The sequence below is a fragment of the Lissotriton helveticus genome, chromosome 2_1 (assembly GCF_964261635.1).
Source record: "Lissotriton helveticus chromosome 2_1, aLisHel1.1, whole genome shotgun sequence".
Taxonomy (NCBI): Eukaryota; Metazoa; Chordata; class Amphibia; order Caudata; family Salamandridae; genus Lissotriton; species Lissotriton helveticus.
In genome coordinates, this window is record NC_136059.1 from 1,762,823,706 (window position 1) to 1,762,840,473 (window position 16,768).

The following is a 16,768-nucleotide window of genomic DNA, read 5'->3' on the forward strand; positions in this document are numbered from 1 at the left end:
ATTTAGGGTGGAAGAAAACATCATAAACTGGTTGAGGGCTTTTGCGGTGTACGGTGCAGTAATTGGCGAACGATTCCCAGGAATGCAACCAGCTATGAATTGTTATCAGAGTAGAATCACAATGTACCATGAGAATCATGTGGGGGATGTTTGGAAAGAATATGATATAGCCTTCAGAAAATCTAAGGAATTTGATAAGTCTTTGACATGGGACAAGGTGGATTCTATTTCGTGGCATTCACAATTTGAGAAGGGTCAGGGCGCAAGCACTAGCACCACCGGTAACAAAGTTTATTCCCCCAGGCCACAGCAGCCATTCCAGCAGCCCTTTCGATCAGCACAGGGAGGGGAGACAGGCCAAAAACAGAGAGGCAATGGAAGTGCGAAAGGGGTATGTAGGGACTTCAACAGGCGGACATGCCACAGGGCACCGGGCACCTGTAAGTTCAGGCACGCGTGCAACCTATGTGGGCACCCTTCCCACCCAGAAACAACATGCCGAAATAAAAACAGTGGCTCAGGAAACAGGGGTAGGAAGAAACCTGAATAGCAAGACACATCCCATTATAGCACATTCGCCCATTCAGTTGTCAGCTATGATCCCCTGGCTGAACAGGTACCCTAAGCACACCTCTGCTAGGTTGTTGCAAGAAGGTTTCACTCATGGTTTCCGAATTCCTGCTGGGGGGTATGTCGGGACACCACAGTGCAGAAATCAGCTATCAGTTCTTTCCAATCCCACACTGGTGGCGACAAAAATAGGTAAAGAGGTGCATTTAGGTAGGGTAGCGGGACCTTTTCATGTCATTCCCACGCAGAATTTTGTGTGCTCCCCTTTGGGAGTGGTCCCAAAGAAGGAGAAAGGGGAATTTAGGCTCATCCACAATTTGTCTGCACCTAGGGGTATATCCTTGAATGATGCTATTGATGAGTCAGTTTGCAGTGTGAAGTATGCGTCCTTCGATCAGGCAGCGGACATGCTGAGGGGTTTGGGCGCAGGAACACTGATGGCTAAATCAGACATAGAGTCAGCCTTTAGACTGCTCCCTGTCCACCCAGAGGATCAGCACCTCCTAGGTTTCTCTTTCAAAGGGAAGTACTACATGGATAAGTGTATGCCCATGGGTTGTTCAATTTCATGTGCATATTTTGAACAGTTCAGCTCTTTTCTGGAATGGGCCTTAAGACAACGTACGGGTCACCAGTGGGTCATGCATTACCTGGATGATTTTCTTTTCCTGGGTCCGGCGGGTTCACGGGAGTGTGCGGCAGCATTGCAGGAATTTTGCATGCTCATGCGCTCTTTCGGGGTCCCGTTGGCGCAGGGGAAGACAGTTGGGCCAGTAACATGCCTCGAATTTTTAGGCATTGAGCTGGATTCAGTGGAGGGCTGTTTTAGACTGCCAAAGGAAAAGATTCAAAGATTCAAGAATACACTAGGACTGTGCCTACAAGCGAAGAAAGTGAATCTAGGACTGTTGCAGCAGACAGTGGGGCAGTTAAATTTTGCATTGAGAGTAATTCCCATGGCACGCCCTTTTTCTCGCTCAATTGCACAGGCCATGAGGGGTCTTCGGGAAAAACATCACCGGACACGGCTATCTGCTGAGGTTCGCCAGGACATGCGGATATGGATTGCATTCCTGGAGGACTTCAATGGCAGAGTGCTGTGGGGTGCACCCACGCTGTCCTCTGAGGACCTTGGTTTATGGACAGATGCGGCAGGCAGTGTAGGGTTTGGTGCAATCCTCGGCAAGAAGTGGGTAGCACAGAAGTGGCCCGCCTGGTGGGAGGAGAGCGGGCTGACGGTGAACATTGGTTTCCTCGAGCTCTTCCCAATCTGGGTGGCACTGAAAGTGTGGCCCGAGGATTTGGCAAACCGATCGGTAATCTTCTGGTCAGACAATATGACAGTGGTTGAATGCATCAACCAACAAGCTGCAAGGTGCCCACTCATTTTACGCTTGATCAAAGAAATTGTGCTGTGTTGCATGACATTGAATGTACTTTTCAGGGCAAAACATGTCCCGGGGGTGTTAAACAATGCAGCTGATGCCCTTTCTCGCTTTAAGATGCAGGTTTTCAGGGATCACTTTCCGGAGGCAGAGACAACCCCGGCCCACTTCTCGTCGACTCTCTGGCAAATTGGTGCCCCCAACTACATGACCTCGTGGCAGCCAGCCTAGTACCCAAGACAAGGACGGCATACGAAGGGGCGTTCAGGTCTTACTGCCACTTTCTGGGCCAGGGCTGGGAGAGTAGGTGGACTCTGGAAGCTAGTTTCAATGGGTACATAGGCACCTTACACAGAGAAGGGCGCACGGTGGCGACAGCCAACAGGCACAAGGCGGCTATCTCCTTTTTCGCACGTGCAAAAGGGGCGAGGGATCCTACTAACAGCTTCCTGGCTCAGAAGGCGTTGAAGGGGTGGCGGCGCATGCAGCCACCTTCCACAGATTCTAGGAAACCAATAGGTTTTGAACGCTTATCGGCAGTTCTCCTAGCCCTACCGGACACATGTAGCTCTACGTCAGAGGTGGGCCTCTTTAAAGCCGCATTCTCGTTAGCCTTTTATGGGGCATTTCGGGTGGGTGAACTGGTGGCCGCCAATAAAGGTGATAAGGTAGGCGGCCTTCAGCTGCGGGATGTCAGCATTAAGGGCGACACTATGTGGATCACAATCAGGAAATCTAAAACAGATCAGGAAGCTAGGGGTCAAAGCCTGGCGTTACATCGTGCAAGGAACAATCCCTGCTGCCCGGTGACACATGTGGAGGTACTGATAAGTCAGCGGGCGCAGGAGTGTGGGGGATCACTACTAATGCATGGGGATGGGACCCCTTTGACAAGATTCCAGTTTCAAAGAGTACTGGCCATGAGTATGGAAAGGGCTGGTTATAACCACAAAGAGTTTGGGACCCACTCCTTCCGGATAGGGGCAGCCACAGAAGCAACGGCCAGGGGTTTGACCACAACTAGTGTGAAAAGGATTGGGAGATGGTCCTCAAGTGCCTATAAACGTTACGTACGGTTGCACATGTTGTGAGAGCTTTCGCCATGTGGAGTATTTCTAACACCTGCTGTTTTTCTGGTTATTTACAGTTTCTCGGGCCTGTGACGCAGGACGGAAACTACCCATGGATCATCAAGGCAACTTGTCTACATCACGGAGGAACAAGGAAGACAGGCAGAAGAAAGTGGTAGTTTGGGTAGTGGGGCATTCGTATGTCAAACGTGCTAATCCTATTTTTCTTGCAGGTTCAGGTAAAGAAAGGGTGGAGAGCAGGGGGTGCACGGTCTCCTTCCATGGCAGGGGGGGGCTACGCCTCAATCAGTTCAGGGACTACATGTTGGGCTTATTAGCACGACATGCTACACCTCCCTCGGCGGTGATCCTTCATCTAGGGGGGAATGATCTGACAGGTTTGGGTAGGAGGGTCCTCCTGGAAGAGATTATATCAACAGCAGGATGGCTAGCGAAGCGGTTATCAGGTACTGTGGTAGTTTGGTCACAGCTGATACCAAGAATGTGCTAGAGAGGGGGGGTTTCAGTCAGCGCGTTGAATAACTCGTTAAAGAGGGTCAACAACAAGCTGGATAAGTTATTTAGAACTCCGGTCTTACAGACCATTCCTCATGGTTGCATCTGGGGAGAGCACTTCTACCGGCGGGACGGGGTACACTTAACTGATGAGGGGAATGCCCTTTTTATAAGAAATATCCTGGCATGGGTGGAGGGTTTTGCAGGGAGAGGATGACCTTTCTACTAGGGGTGTTTTGCAGGGGGGGGCCAGATAGTCGGTCAACTACCTGGCCTGTGGCGGTAAGGTCATTAATCGGTGAGCAGCATTTTAAGGTCCTTACGGGGGGGAGGACCCATTCACGAAAGGGGCCGCCCGCGGGAGGGGCCATTGGTCTCTCTCAGAACTTCAGGGGCAGGATATGATATCCCGTTTTTAAAGGGTGCGGGGGAGGGAGTCTACGCTTTCCTCAGGCTGGTAGCCACCCCTCACAACACTATGACGTCACTAAGGTGCGCGAGTGTCTGGGCCCTCCTGTTATGGTTAAATGGAGTTCAGGGAGCGCACGTGGGTGTAACGTGCCCTGGGTTGCGCATGCGCATTTCGAACGTGAGAGCGCAGCTGAAAAAGGATCTGACACCAGTTGGCGACCTTGCCGTACGACTTTATTATTAGAATGCAGTTTAATTTTCAGGATGTTTAGATTCGGCTAGGAAACACGCTGTACTAGATATTTGTTAAGGTTAGCCCATCATACCATGTCGAAACGGATGTCAATCTAATGTTCTGAAATGTGCATTTTAATAATTGTCAGAAATGTTTATTTTATTAAAATTTTTGATTTGTTTTAGATTTTAATAAATACGGCCAGGGGGGGGCCCTGTACCCCCTGACTTCCAAAGACCCCCATGTGTTGACTGGTTGAATTGGGTAATTCAGTCAGTGTGTTAAGGGGGGAGGTGGCCGGCAGTCCAAGACCATGAGAGAAGGGGGGGCCAATCAGCCCCCACGCAAGCATGGCGGGGCCCGGCTCCTCCCACACCCTGTCCCTTTCGGGGTCGCTGCCACGCGCCCTCACCCCGGAAGTAGTTGTGCGCTTCCGGGGTGAGGGGGCGGGGCCGCGGCGGCGAAAGGGTTAAAAAGCCTGGGGAGCGCGGGAAGCGGCCTCTTTGTGCCCGCGCTCCCAGGCTCGCTCCTCGCCCCACCGTGGGGCTGTGTAATTTTCCCCGCCCTCCATCCCCTTTTAGCAGACCTTTGGGCCGGACAATGGTAGGTATTAAAGTTGTACAATGTGCCGGAGTATAGGAATAGGATGCTTGATCCAGTAGGCCTTGTATTTTCCGTTTACTGGAAGGTAGAACAGGTGTAAATATTTTGTGCAGTGCTGAGATATTTGAACTAATTCTCTCCTTAGGCCTTTTTTCCCGCTTACAGGAGTATCTGTATATGTATATGTTTTGTGCTTTGCTGTGTATTAACAATTTTCTCCTTAGGCCTTTTTTCCATTTTTAGAATAGCAATGTCGTATTTATTATGTGTGTCTGGCGGTAAGGTCATTAATCGGTGAGCAGCATTTTAAGGTCCTTACGGGGGGGCGGACCCATTCACGAAAGGGGCCGCCCGCGGGAGGGGCCATTGGTCTCTCTCAGAACTTCAGGGGCAGGATATGATATCCCGTTTTTAAAGGGTGCGGGGGAGGGAGTCTACGCTTTCCTCAGGCTGGTAGCCACTCCTCACAACACTATGACGTCACTAAGGTGCGCGAGTGTCTGGGCCCTCCTGTTATGGTTAAATGGAGTTCAGGGAGCGCACGTGGGTGTAACGTGCCCTGGGTTGCGCATGCGCATTTCGAACGTGAGAGCGCAGCTGAAAAAGGATCTGACACCGGTTGGCGACCTTGCCGTACGACTTTATTATTAGAATGCAGTTTAATTTTCAGGATGTTTAGATTCGGCTAGGAAACACGCTGTACTAGATATTTGTTAAGGTTAGCCCATCATACCATGTCGAAACGGATGTCAATCTAATGTTCTGAAATGTGCATTTTAATAATTGTCAGAAATGTTTATTTTATTAAAATTTTTGATTTGTTTTATATTTTAATAAATACGGCCAGGGGGGGGCCCTGTACCCCCTGACTTCCAAAGACCCCCATGTGTTGACTGGTTGAATTGGGTAATTCAGTCAGTGTGTTAAGGGGGGAGGTGGCCGGCAGTCCAAGACCATGCTTCTGTGCTCCCTTTCTCATCTGTCACTCGCTACTTTTGTCCCTCCTCTCAACTAAAACAAAAATTCCACTGTGGGAGGAGGGGGTTGGGGCATTGGAGGGGGTGGAGCCTCGTGCTGAAAAGTGCCTAAGAGGCATGTTTGCCCTCCCAAACCCTCTCTTTAAAAAAAAAAAAAAAAAAAAGCGTGTTGAGGCTAGTGCCAATGTCTCGATGTCCTGGAGTGTTTTCATACCCCTTAATGGAAGTCGGCAGTTCAAAGCCACTGAAAATGAGCTGGCTATCCATTGTTTAATGGTTTTCAGGTTGTTTTCCCTGCCACCATGTGATATCGACTTATCACCGGGTGACCGTGTGAACGGAGCCGTTATCGTGTGTCACACAGTAGCACCATGTTAGTTGGCAGGTTTGAAAAGGGTAGTTTGGCCATTGGCTTGGGGTGGGGGGGGGCGGGGTGACACAGGGAAAAGACTCACTAGCTATGAACAGGGAGTTGGCAGGTTAGAGGGCATTTGACCGCAGACCTCAGAAACATTACTTGTCCTTAAACCTCCGAAACATTATCGCGTTGGCTGCTATCCATTGCGAACTTGACCTATAGAATCTTAAAAGTAGACACTCAGAAGCAGCTATGAATTTAAGATTAAACACCTGTTTTTGTATCAGGACTCGCTGCGTTTCCGTGGACTCCTGGAAACGTAAGTCTTCAGAGAAAATTTTGTCCTTTTGCAGTGACTGGGTCAGTAGAGAATTCCAGCTCAGGTGTACAGCTGTAAAGGAGCTTGACGGGTCTAATTTTGTAGACGATGGGATGCATAAAAGGCTCCATTTTTTAAAAAGCTGCTAAAATTAAAAGTTGGGGTGAAAAAAAGTAGGGATTTAAGGAGGCATCTTAAGAACAGTTCTAAACTCTCTTCCTTCCATGACTACCTCTTCGCACATTATGTATCTAAACAGATGTGTAAACTTAAGTAGCACAAGCTGAACAGGGACATTTATGGTATTAAGGCAGGGCCAGGTAAAACTCTGATTATAGATTGCTGGGAGGGCAATTCTGAAACAAGGGTAAGACCTGCCCTTGTGAAAACTATGCAGAAGAAAGAAACTGTCATATAATGTAGGCCTGGCCACCCTATGACTATGTGTGAATTTGTTTCTTGGAAGTGTATTTCACACGGTGTAACAGCGCCATGTTGGGGGCCTGTGGCTTTGATGAGTAAAGATTAGAGCAAGGATTCTACTGTCTCAGAAACCCACCTCTACACTGTTTTGAAATGCCACGTTAACGTCCTGAACAAGTCGTTTCATGTTATAAATACGTGAGATGCATGCAAAACCTATATATAAGTAATTTCATAGTTATGGAGCCCATGCTATACTTCAGAATGATATATATTTCCTTTAGAGTATTAACCCTCCCTATATGACCATAATAATTATAAAGTAGCTACCAACATCACCACCCCACTCATGTTCACTGAATTATCTCTTCGCGCTTCAAGTCTGGTGTTCTTATCATCCATCTCAATCATATGCAAGTTACCAATCTCATAAGCTTAGAAGGTGACCGGAGGACACAAAATCAGTTGACCATTGATGGTCCCAACCAAGACATGCTATAACCACTTTTTGACATCTCACAATGACATTCATATAAGGAATGTTTGCAGCTGACGTGTGGCAGCTTCCACAAAGCTCAGATGAAGACTGTGTTGTTAACCTAAGGTGGATGAGGTGGACAATCCCCTCCCCCCCTCCACATCTCCCTTCAGTCTCTTGGAATTTAGGAAACTGAAATTACAAAGTGGAACAGTAGGAATTCAGTGAATGCAGCCTTTTAGTGGCGTATGAGGGAGTTCACTTTTCTAGCTTAATTATTTGAGCCATTTTCAGCTCTTCAGCTGTGACAGGTTCCTTTCTCCATTGGTATCAGGACATTAAGTGGGGTCTAATATTTGGCATTCCTGAGGAAGGAGCTTTATATGAAACGCATGCTGATAATGATTTACTAAGCCACATTATGAATAATAAAGGAAACAATACTCTCTATACAGAAGAACTCAAAGGATAGGAACTGAGAAGACACAATTGAAAACTGTACAAGTCTACATTAGATATAATGTTTTTATTTACCAATTCATGCACTGTATGAAGATATAAGATAATTGCAGTACTGTGTAGGATTACTTATATTTCTAGCAAGATTTATGTTAAGCAAGACCCTTAATGATTGACCAAAAGTTGCCTTTTTAGATATAGAACCACAGCGTGGTGAGTGTGTGAGATATGTATGTGCATGAATTAAATAAATCGGTTCTTTCTGGTTTAAAAATTGTTTATACCATTCTAGATACCAATCAATTCATGTGATAAACCTTGTATAACAAAGAGGTTTCTCTCATTATGAATAAATAAGTTATGATAAATGTGTATTGACTAAATTGATGCTGCAATCAAAAACTGTACTGAGCCTACTGCACATGCATGTGATTCTAGGACGGTAAGGTCAGACGGGGGCCTTTTCTGTGTATCTTAGAGTGTAGAAGTCCATACCAGCAGATCTCCTGATAATCGCTCCTCCAAATGCTATGCCTGCTCAGGGCCATAAACAAAAACAAAAATCTCAAAATGGACACTTCCTTGTTTTAACCAGCTTAGTGGACTATGATCATAAGAAATGCTATAGAGCTGGTCAATGCTGATCAATGCTACCAGCTTAAAAAAACATAAACTGTGTGTCTCTCATGCTTCTTTACCCATCATACTGTTAAGAGCTATGCTCAATGACACCATAACCACATCTTGGTAGTCTTCATGTATGCCATGGAAACCCCTTCCACATAGGATCAAAACATAGATAACTCCCTTCCAACCACATACCCTACATGATGTAGCGTGCTACCCATGTATGAATGCACTTCAGCGCCCCTCATAGGGGGAGTAAGCACTATAAAGATGTTACAGTACAACACAATACCGTGTCCAGATGGTGGTGCTGGTCAAGATAACTGGGAATAGCTAACCAATGGAAAGCTGTACTGGTTGTTTTATGGTTCTTCCATTGGTGAATGTGAATTTAGGAGTTTATCTTAAGGAGGCATTTCCTCATTTGCATGGGGCGAGTTTGCAGCTGCACTGTTGGCGGTGAATTATAGGCAATACAGCGCACTGTCCCTGTTTAGATCCTATAAACCTCGTTAAAGGTGTGCCACGGTACAAACAGGGACAGTACACCATGAGTATAATACGACCCCAGGAGTACAATTTTCCATGGACATATGTCAACTGTTATAACTCAGCATAATATTAGGGTAAACTGGGGAAAACATTTGCGATTTATTCAGAACAAGTCAACCCAAGCATTCTCCTGTCAGTTTCTGGAAGCCATACGACCTGCATTTAGTTAAATCCCCATACGTCCAATGTCAAATGGGTATTCCACATCCAATGTCATGGTACTGCATATCTGTGACCTGACTAACCCTGGGCGTAGTTCGCGGAGCCGCACTACGCGGAGCTCCGCGAAGACGCACTTGCACTCCACGAGCTACGTGTAGCTCCGCGGACATGCGTAGTTGCTTGCTAGACCCGTTCGCGCGCCGTTTTTCGTCTTCGGGAGCGCGGTGCGCGTGTTCGGGGCGCTGCCTGCATGCTCGAGATAGCTAGCGCGCTAGGTTAATCAAGAGGTTTGTCCCGCCCGCTTGCGTTCCCTTATTTCCTGTTCCGGGTCACAAGTAACGTGTTCGCGTTGTGTTAGACATGTTCGGGAACTCATCTTCTCGTTCGCACTGCCAAAGTGCGTGATCGCGTCAAATATCGCGCGAACCTACCCCGGCAGTCGCGACGGGCGGAGCCATCTTGGATTTCACACTCTGGCTATGGTTTTGGGCCTACTTTAGCATCTAACTCCTATCTCTTCAATCCTGGTCTTTTCACTCACTTTTTCAAACTTTCTTTACTTATTACCTATCTCTCTCTGTGCCTAGGTTTATATTTTTCATTTTATTTTTACTTTTACAACTTTTTTGCAACTTTTCTCTTGTTTTATATTACTTCCTTCTTTTACCTTGCTTCTGCCTTCCCCTACCTTTTTGTCTTCAACTTTTCTTCTCCCCTCCACCCAGAACCATGGTGAAGGGTGCCAGCAGCATCGGCGGCTCAAAGGGCAAGGCGGCTGTGCCGAAAAAAAACCGGCTGCCTTGCGGCAGAATGCGCCCCGCAGGAGTGACGCCCCGCCAACTTTTTGGGGAGGAGGAGGAGGTGGCTGCCCTGGTCTTTTTTATCCAGCGCCACCTCCCCTTGACTTTGGCAGCAGGCGGCAGGCCCGGCTCCGGCTACCAGCGCATTGAAGAGCGTCTCCGGCGGTGGGCGAAGGTGCGCCGGGCAGTCTTCCGCTGCTCCGGTATCCGGCGTACCCACCATCAGCTGTCCCACCGCTGGGCCGATATTTTGGACCGGGAGCAGGACCTGTTGGACCTGCTTGGTGTCGAGGTTGTGGGTCTTGGTGAGTGGCTACCCCAAAAATAAAGTGTGTGTGTATATATATATATATATATATATATATATATATATATATATATATATATATATATATATTCACGCTCCAAGGTTGTCCACCTTTGAGTAGCACGCGAGCAGCAGCTTTATTTATGTGTAGGTGAGGACGGGGATCCACTTGTAGACGCCGCTCCGTAATGGATCTGCCCGACGCGTTTCGAAGCTCCATCTGCTTCTCTTCAGGGGCTTTAACGGAAGCGGTGTGCGCACCCGTTACACTTCTCCAATTTTATAACTCACCCGCCGATGGGAGGCTCCAATGAGACTTCTGGGAAGTGTAGTGCGGAAAGCACACAATCAAGTCCTGTATGGACTCCACAAGTGGGCCCGTCCTCGAATCCATGTACGGCTGCTACTTCACTGCCGTGACCCCCACGTTAACGGGGTGGTGCATACTCTGCGGCTGGACTGCCGCATATAGATTCACGCTCCAAGGTTGTCCACCTTTGAGTAGCACGCGAGCAGCAGCTTTATTTATGTGTAGGTGAGGACGGGGATCCACTTGTAGACGCCGCTCCGTAATGGATCTGCCCGACGCGTTTCAAAGCTCCATCTGCTTCTCTTCAGGGGCTTTAACGGAAGCGGTGTGCGCACCCGTTACACTTCTCCAATTTTATAACTCACCCGCCGATGGGAGGCTCCAATGAGACTTCTGGGAAGTGTAGTGCGGAAAGCACACAATCAAGTCCTGTATGGACTCCACAAGTGGGCCCGTCCTCGATTCCATGTACGGCTGCTACTTCACTGCCGTGACCCCCACGTTAACGGGGAGGTGCATACTCTGCGGCTGGACTGCCGCATATAGATTCACGCTCCAAGGTTGTCCACCTTTGAGTAGCACGCGAGCAGCAGCTTTATTTATGTGTAGGTGAGGACGGGGATCCACTTGTAGACGCCGCTCCGTAATGGATCTGCCCGACGCGTTTCGAAGCTCCATCTGCTTCTCTTCAGGGGCTTTAACGGAAGCGGTGTGCGCACCCGTTACACTTCTCCAATTTTATAACTCACCCGCCGATGGGAGGCTCCAATGAGACTTCTGGGAAGTGTAGTGCGGAAAGCACACAATCAAGTCCTGTATGGACTCCACAAGTGGGCCCGTCCTCGATTCCATGTACGGCTGCTACTTCACTGCCGTGACCCCCACGTTAACGGGGTGGTGCATACTCTGCGGCTGGACTGGCGCATATAGATTCACGCTCCAAGGTTGTCCACCTTTGAGTAGCACGCGAGCAGCAGCTTTATTTATGTGTAGGTGAGGACGGGGATCCACTTGTAGACGCCGCTCCGTAATGGATCTGCCCGACGCGTTTCGAAGCTCCATCTGCTTCTCTTCAGAGGCTTTAACGGAAGCGGTGTGCGCACCCGTTACACTTCTCCAATTTTATAACTCACCCGCCGATGGGAGGCTCCAATGAGACTTCTGGGAAGTGTAGTGCGGAAAGCACACAATCAAGTCCTGTATGGACTCCACAAGTGGGCCCGTCCTCGATTCCATGTACGGCTGCTACTTCACTGCCGTGACCCCCACGTTAACGGGGTGGTGCATACTCTGCGGCTGGACTGCCGCATATAGATTCACGCTCCAAGGTTGTCCACCTTTGAGTAGCACGCGAGCAGCAGCTTTATTTATGTGTAGGTGAGGACGGGGATCCACTTGTAGACGCCGCTCCGTAATGGATCTGCCCGACGCGTTTCGAAGCTCCATCTGCTTCTCTTCAGGGGCTTTAACGGAAGCGGTGTGCGCACCCGTTACACTTCTCCAATTTTATAACTCACCCACCGATGGGAGGCTCCAATGAGACTTCTGGGAAGTGTAGTGCGGAAAGCACACAATCAAGTCCTGTATGGACGCCACAAGTGGGCCCGTCCTCGATTCCATGTACGGCTGTTACTTCACTGCCGTGACCCCCACGTTAACGGGGTGGTGCATACTCTGCGGCTGGACTGGCGCATATAGATTCACGCTCCAAGGTTGTCCACCTTTGAGTAGCACGCGAGCAGCAGCTTTATTTATGTGTAGGTGAGGACGGGGATCCACTTGTAGACGCCGCTCCGTAATGGATCTGCCCGACGCGTTTCGAAGCTCCATCTGCTTCTCTTCAGGGGCTTTAACGGAAGCGGTGTGCGCACCCGTTACACTTCTCCAATTTTATAACTCACCCGCCGATGGGAGGCTCCAATGAGACTTCTGGGAAGTGTAGTGCGGAAAGCACACAATCAAGTCCTGTATGGACTCCACAAGTGGGCCCGTCCTCGAATCCATGTACGGCTGCTACTTCACTGCCGTGACCCCCACGTTAACGGGGTGGTGCATACTCTGCGGCTGGACTGCCGCATATAGATTCACGCTCCAAGGTTGTCCACCTTTGAGTAGCACGCGAGCAGCAGCTTTATTTATGTGTAGGTGAGGACGGGGATCCACTTGTAGACGCCGCTCCGTAATGGATCTGCCCGACGCGTTTCAAAGCTCCATCTGCTTCTCTTCAGGGGCTTTAACGGAAGCGGTGTGCGCACCCGTTACACTTCTCCAATTTTATAACTCACCCGCCGATGGGAGGCTCCAATGAGACTTCTGGGAAGTGTAGTGCGGAAAGCACACAATCAAGTCCTGTATGGACTCCACAAGTGGGCCCGTCCTCGATTCCATGTACGGCTGCTACTTCACTGCCATGACCCCCACGTTAACGGGGTGGTGCATACTCTGCGGCTGGACTGCCGCATATAGATTCACGCGCCAAGGTTGTCCACCTTTGAGTAGCACGCGAGCAGCAGCTTTATTTATGTGTAGGTGAGGACGGGGATCCACTTGTAGACGCCGCTCCGTAATGGATCTGCCCGACGCGTTTCGAAGCTCCATCTGCTTCTCTTCAGGGGCTTTAACGGAAGCGGTGTGCGCACCCGTTACACTTCTCCAATTTTATAACTCACCCGCCGATGGGAGGCTCCAATGAGACTTCTGGGAAGTGTAGTGCGGAAAGCACACAATCAAGTCCTGTATGGACTCCACAAGTGGGCCCGTCCTCGATTCCATGTACGGCTGCTACTTCAGTGCCATGACCCCCACGTTAACGGGGTGGTGCATACTCTGCGGCTGCACTGCCGCATATAGATTCACGCTCCAAGGTTGTCCACCTTTGAGTAGCACGCGAGCAGCAGCTTTATTTATGTGTAGGTGAGGACGGGGATCCACTTGTAGACGCCGCTCCGTAATGGATCTGCCCGACGCGTTTTGAAGCTCCATCTGCTTCTCTTCAGGGGCTTTAACGGAATCGGTGTGCGCACCCGTTACACTTCTCCAATTTTATAACTCACCCACCGATGGGAGGCTCCAATGAGACTTCTGGGAAGTGTAGTGCGGAAAGCACACAATCAAGTCCTGTATGGACTCCACAAGTGGGCCCGTCCTCGATTCCATGTACGGCTGCTACTTCACTGCCATGACCCCCACGTTAACGGGGTGGTGCATACTCTGCGGCTGGACTGCCGCATATAGATTCACGCTCCAAGGTTGTCCACCTTTGAGTAGCACGCGAGCAGCAGCTTTATTTATGTGTAGGTGAGGACGGGGATCCACTTGTAGACGCCGCTCCGTAATGGATCTGCCCGACGCGTTTCGAAGCTCCATCTGCTTCTCTTCAGGGGCTTTAACGGAAGCGGTGTGCGCACCCGTTACACTTCTCCAATTTTATAACTCACACGCCGATGGGAGGCTCCAATGAGACTTCTGGGAAGTGTAGTGCGGAAAGCACACAATCAAGTCCTGTATGGACTCCACAAGTGGGCCCGTCCTCGATTCCATGTACGGCTGCTACTTCACTGCCGTGACCCCCACGTTAACAGGGTGGTGCATACTCTGCGGCTGGACTGCCGCATATAGATTCACGCTCCAAGGTTGTCCACCTTTGAGTAGCACGCGAGAAGCAGCTTTATTTATGTGTAGGTGAGGACGGGATCCACTTGTAGACGCCGCTCCGTAATGGATCTGCCCGACGCGTTTCGAAGCTCCATCTGCTTCTCTTCAGGGGCTTTAACGGAAGCGGTGTGCGCACCCGTTACACTTTTCCAATTTTATAACTCACCCGCCAATGGGAGGCTCCAATGAGACTTCTGGGAAGTGTAGTGCGGAAAGCACACAATCAAGTCCTGTATGGACCCCACAAGTGGGCCCGTCATCGATTCCATGTACGGCTGCTACTTCCATGCCGTGACCCCCACGTTAACGGGGTGGTGCATACTCTGCGGCTGGACTGCCGCATATAGATTCACGCTCCAAGGTTGTCCACCTTTGAGTAGCACGCGAGCAGCAGCTTTATTTATGTGTAGGTGAGGACGGGGATTCACTTGTAGACGCCGCTCCGTAATGGATCTGCCCGACGTGTTTCGAAGCTCCATCTGCTTCTCTTCAGGGGCTTTAACGGAAGCGGTGTGCGCACCCGTTACACTTCTCCAATTCTATAACTCACCCGCCGATGGGAGGCTCCAATGAGACTTCTGGGAAGTGTAGTGCGGAAAGCACACAATCAAGTCCTGTATGGACTCCACAAGTGGGCCCGTCCTCGATTCCATGTACGGCTGCTACTTCACTGCCGTGACCCCCACGTTAACGGGGTGGTGCATACTCTGCGGCTGGACTGCCGCATATAGATTCACGCTCCAAGGTTGTCCACCTTTGAGTAGCACGCGAGCAGCAGCTTTATTTATGTGTAGGTGAGGACGGGGATCCACTTGTAGACGCCGCTCCGTAATGGATCTGCCCGACGCGTTTCGAAGCTCCATCTGCTTCTCTTCAGAGGCTTTAACGGAAGCGGTGTGCGCACCCGTTACACTTCTCCAATTCTATAACTCACCCGCCGATGGGAGGCTCCAATGAGACTTCTGGGAAGTGTAGTGCGGAAAGCACACAATCAAGTCCTGTATGGACTCCACAAGTGGGCCCGTCCTCGATTCCATGTACGGCTGCTACTTCACTGCCGTGACCCCCACGTTAACGGGGTGGTGCATACTCTGCGGCTGGACTGGCGCATATAGATTCACGCTCCAAGGTTGTCCACCTTTGAGTAGCACGCGAGCAGCAGCTTTATTTATGTGTAGGTGAGGACGGGGATCCACTTGTAGACGCCGCTCCGTAATGGATCTGCCCGACGCGTTTCGAAGCTCCATCTGCTTCTCTTCAGAGGCTTTAACGGAAGCGGTGTGCGCACCTGCTACACTTCTCCAATTATATAACTCGCCCGTCGATGGGAGGCTCCAATGAGACTTCTGGGAAGTGTAGTACGGAAAGCACACAATCAAGTCCTGTATGGACTCCACAAGTGGGCCCGTCCTCGATTCCATGTACGGCTGCTACTTCACTGCCGTGACCCCCACGTTAACGGGGTGGTGCATACTCTGCGGCTGGACTGCCGCATATAGATTCACGCTCCAAGGTTGTCCACCTTTGAGTAGCACGCGAGCAGCAGCTTTATTTATGTGTAGGTGAGGACGGGGATCCACTTGTAGACGCCGCCCCGTAATGGATCTGCCCGACGCGTTTCGAAGCTCCATCTGCTTCTCTTCAGGGGCTTTAACGGAAGCGGTGTGCGCACCCGTTACACTTCTCCAATTTTATAACTCACCCACCGATGGGAGGCTCCAATGAGACTTCTGGGAAGTGTTGTGCGGAAAGCACACAATCAAGTCCTGTATGGACTCCACAAGTGGGCCCGTCCTCGATTCCATGTACGGCTGCTACTTCACTGCCGTGACCCCCACATTAACGGGGTGGTGCATACTCTGCGGCTGGACTGCCGCATATAGATTCACGCGCCAAGGTTGTCCACCTTTGAGTAGCACGCGAGCAGCAGCTTTATTTATGTGTAGGTGAGGACGGGGATCCACTTGTAGACGCCGCTCCGTAATGGATCTGCCCGACGCGTTTCGAAGCTCCATCTGCTTCTCTTCAGGGGCTTTAACGGAAGCGGTGTGCGCACCCGTTACACTTCTCCAATTTTATAACTCACCCGCCGATGGGAGGCTCCAATGAGACTTCTGGGAAGTGTAGTGCGGAAAGCACACAATCAAGTCCTGTATGGACTCCACAAGTGGGCCCGTCCTCGATTCCATGTACGGCTGCTACTTCAGTGCCATGACCCCCACGTTAACGGGGTGGTGCATACTCTGCGGCTGCACTGCCGCATATAGATTCACGCTCCAAGGTTGTCCACCTTTGAGTAGCACGCGAGCAGCAGCTTTATTTATGTGTAGGTGAGGACGGGGATCCACTTGTAGACGCCGCTCCGTAATGGATCTGCCCGACGCGTTTTGAAGCTCCATCTGCTTCTCTTCAGGGGCTTTAACGGAATCGGTGTGCGCACCCGTTACACTTCTCCAATTTTATAACTCACCCACCGATGGGAGGCTCCAATGAGACTTCTGGGAAGTGTAGTGCGGAAAGCACACAATCAAGTCCTGTATGGACTCCACAAG